The sequence below is a fragment of the Macrotis lagotis genome, chromosome 8 (genome assembly GCF_037893015.1).
Source record: "Macrotis lagotis isolate mMagLag1 chromosome 8, bilby.v1.9.chrom.fasta, whole genome shotgun sequence".
In the NCBI taxonomy this organism is placed as follows: Eukaryota; Metazoa; Chordata; class Mammalia; order Peramelemorphia; family Peramelidae; genus Macrotis; species Macrotis lagotis.
In genome coordinates this window covers 90,495,404-90,498,956 of record NC_133665.1, presented here as the reverse complement: position 1 = coordinate 90,498,956, position 3,553 = coordinate 90,495,404, and the positions used below count along the sequence as shown (strand labels likewise).

Sequence of the window (3,553 nt, the reverse complement as noted above, 5' to 3'; positions counted from 1 at the left end):
GGTCAACACAATGGCTCTGTAAATCCTAAGTTTCGTAGTCAGTCTAATAACTCTTTTCTGACACTTTTCTCTGGAGCTTTCCAAACTCAACTTGCTCTAGTAATGCATGCAAGCTCCTTATCAATGTATATCTCCCTGCGAAGTATATTGCCAAGGTAAGTGAGCTTATCCATAGTATTCAAAATTCCTTTTGCTATTATCAGTGGTTCCACATATGGATGTTGTAGTGCTGACTGATGGAGCTACTGCATTTTCTTGGAGTTTTTAGGATAAGATTAATAAAAGGATCAATCCATAATTTGTTACAACTCAACTTCAGGCAGCATTGAATGCCCAATCACCTTCAAACAGAAAATCATGCAGCAATACTCCCTGCCACTTTGGTTTTGGCTTAAAGCCTTTTCAAGTTGAAGAATTTGCCATCAGTGCAATAGATGATCTTGATACCATGTTCATTCTCAATAAAGACATTTGACAATATGAAGCCAGGACATAGCCTTATTTCACTCCATTTCTTACTGGGAAATCTCAAGAACATCATCCACTATTCAGAATTTGGGCAAGCATGTCATCATGAAACCAAAGTACATACTGTTGAAATTCTCCGGACAACCAAATTTTGATCTAATTTTTTTTCCCACTCTACAAAATTTATCAGGTTGATAACTGGACAAGCCATACATGCACAAAATGGGGCTCACACTATCCCAAAGCAGGGAGCTGGGGGAGGGGGGTGGGAGGCAGTTACTGGCCTTGAAGGGAGGTGTAGAGGCAGGGGGCTCTGGCAGCCCTGGTCCCCTCTCCCCCATCCTGGGAGAGGGGCAGAGGTGTGGCCACCTGGCTTTGGTCACAAAACTCAGAGCCCAGATCTGGGCTGGAATGGACAGAATGAAGTTTGAGGGACTTGGGGGGCCCAAGGGGCCTCCCCATTCAGCTGTGTTGTGGTGGGGTCAGTCCAGACCTAGTCGAGGGACTTGTGCAGGGTAATGCAGCCATGCAGGAGAGGAGCGACACCAAGAGGGATGAGTGGGGTGGACAGCCTGGCTCCTCCCTGGAGGGCACCCAGGTTGGTGAAGATTCATGAGACCCGGCTGGGCAGCCACTGAGGCCAATGCAGCACACCCCTTTGATGACATCGGGGTCACTGTAGTTCAGCTTGGGCTCTAACACCTTTAAGTAGCATACCTTGAGGCCAGAGGGCATAAAAGGTACCTCAAAGTTCATGGAGATGGGAGGCTGCGCCCATTTCTTCATATCATTGGTTGGGAGCAGCTCAGTCTCCATACTGATATGTGCCATGTGCTTGATCTTCCACAGGATGGTGTTCTTGTACTTGTACCAAGTACAGGCTTTGTACTTGGCTTTTCCCCTCCATGCAGATCACTTGAAGTCCACTTGAATTCAGTGGCATTGGGATCTGGACCTCAATTTTCTGGGCCAGCAAGGAAAGCTTGAAGTTGGACTTAATGACAACCTTGACTTCCAGTTTGGTCTTGTCACACTTCCCACACCAGAGGGATCACCTGGTGATGTTCATGTGGGTTCGGTACCTCATGAGCTCAAATTCTCCATCAGTGGATGAAACTAATGCTGCGTTCAGAGTCAAACTTGCTGAGTCACACACACTGGTGGAAGGCACAGTCATCTATGGCAATAGACTGCTTCCCACTCTTGCTTGTCTCATTGGTGTTCCCTTGCCCAGCTTCTTGATGAGGATCTTGTCATTCATACCAAACTTGCACTGGGACATGCCACTCGGGTAGCTCTTCATGACAATCTGGCCAGATATGTGAGCACTGAGCACCTGCCCTTGAGGAGACATGAGCAGGTTAACCCTCTCAAGCACATCCAGGAAGAGCTCAATGCCACCATATTTGATGCCCTTGCACCACCAACCGATCTGCCCTGTCACCTGGCTGGTGATATGAGACTGTTCTTCCTTTGTCTGATGCTGGCTTTTGATGCCCTGCTGAGTGATGAAGGTCTTCAGTGTGCCCATCTCTGAGTTCTGTGGGTAACTGAAGTCCAGGATCTCATCCAGCTGCTTGTAGATGAGCACAATGTTGTTCGTGATGTTCTCCTCACTGGTGTTGCCAAAGTAGGAGGCCATGACATCACATATCTTAGAGAAGGACTCAAAGACCCTGGCAGCATTGACATTTTGCTTGGTGATGGCCACCAGCCAGATATTGGAGTGCTTGACCTGGAAAAAGCTGGTGTGGGTAATGTTGGTGGCAGGGGAGCTCACCTGCTTCTGGGCATGGATCAGGTTGACATGGAAAGAGTCCATGATATTCCACCCCAATGTCATCTCTGTAGACCTAGGAGATCAGCACCTCCCCCTTGTGGTTGTAGATGAAAAGCCCTCTGATTATGATGGCGACTCAGTCTACTCTTCCCTTGGCTCTGACAACAGACCAGGTGCAGCCACAGCACATCAGTCCATCAGTCCCTCCGTCACTCAGTCAGTCGGTCCTGGCAAGGGTCCAGCTCCACCACCATCACTGCTCCCAAGATGTCCCTGATCTAATTTTCCATGAGCCTCACCACTGATGGTATCAAAGGACTTGGTTATATGTACAAATGCTGTATACACATCTCCGTTCTGCTCCTATCATATCATTTCTCCTAGAGTTATTAGGCAGCAAAAACAATATTGACTGATCCTTAGTGCTTTCTGAAACCACACTGGCTTCCTTTTCAGGGTAAAGGTTCAGTCTATTAGGACTCTTTGTCAGTAATGACTAAGAAGGAAGCCCCAATATGATTGTCACAGGACAATCTATTATTCCCTTTTTATTTATATAGATGGACATCTCTCTATGACAACTCAATGAAGGCATGCTTGAACTCCTGGGGATAGCCTCCTCTCTGTCAGCTTTAGGATGAGCTATGGACTCTCCACCTTGTAAATCTCAATTGGAATAAAATTAGCATGAGGTGCTTTGTCCCATAAAAAGCTCAAATGTTATTTAAAACCTCTTCTTCATTTGGAACATCCGCCAGAGAAGGATTGATTCCATTGATTAAACAGGATCTAAAAATGCTAAGAAAGTGTTCAGCCTTTCTCTCTAGGATCATGTCCCTATCACTAATCAACATGGCTTCATTTGCACTGAGTAGTTTATATGTACCATATGTCTTTGGCCCATAAATAGCCTTCAGGGCATTTTGGATTTCTGTCTGCATACAAATGAATTTTGCCTGCATTTCTATTTAGCTAAGAATCCTGCAACTCTCTATATCTCACTAGTACTTTACTTTTGATTGATTTAAATGTGACCTGCTTAGAGATGGATGGACTATCCTGCCTGTAAACCCTGTGGAATTCTTATTTCTTATTTAGTAACTTCTATATTTCCCCCATCATTTTCATCACATCAGTCTTGTTGTTTTTGAGTGTTCTGACCTAGATGAGCAAATGCAGAGTTATACATCAATTCTGTAAAAGCTGTCCACTACTTTGCTGCTCTACTTTTTCCAACCATATGTTGATTCAATGTTCTCTTCAAGTTAGAAATAAACTCTTCCTGTTCTGAGAAGTCCTCTGATC

The 3,553-nt window shown here is 45.3% G+C and overlaps 1 pseudogene; it reads right to left on the bottom strand.

Moving 5' to 3' along the window:
- Nucleotides 1-930: 930 nt before the first annotated feature.
- Nucleotides 931-2,369, bottom strand: LOC141496496 (AP-2 complex subunit mu pseudogene; annotated as a pseudogene).
- Between the last annotated feature and the right edge of the window lie 1,184 nt (nt 2,370-3,553).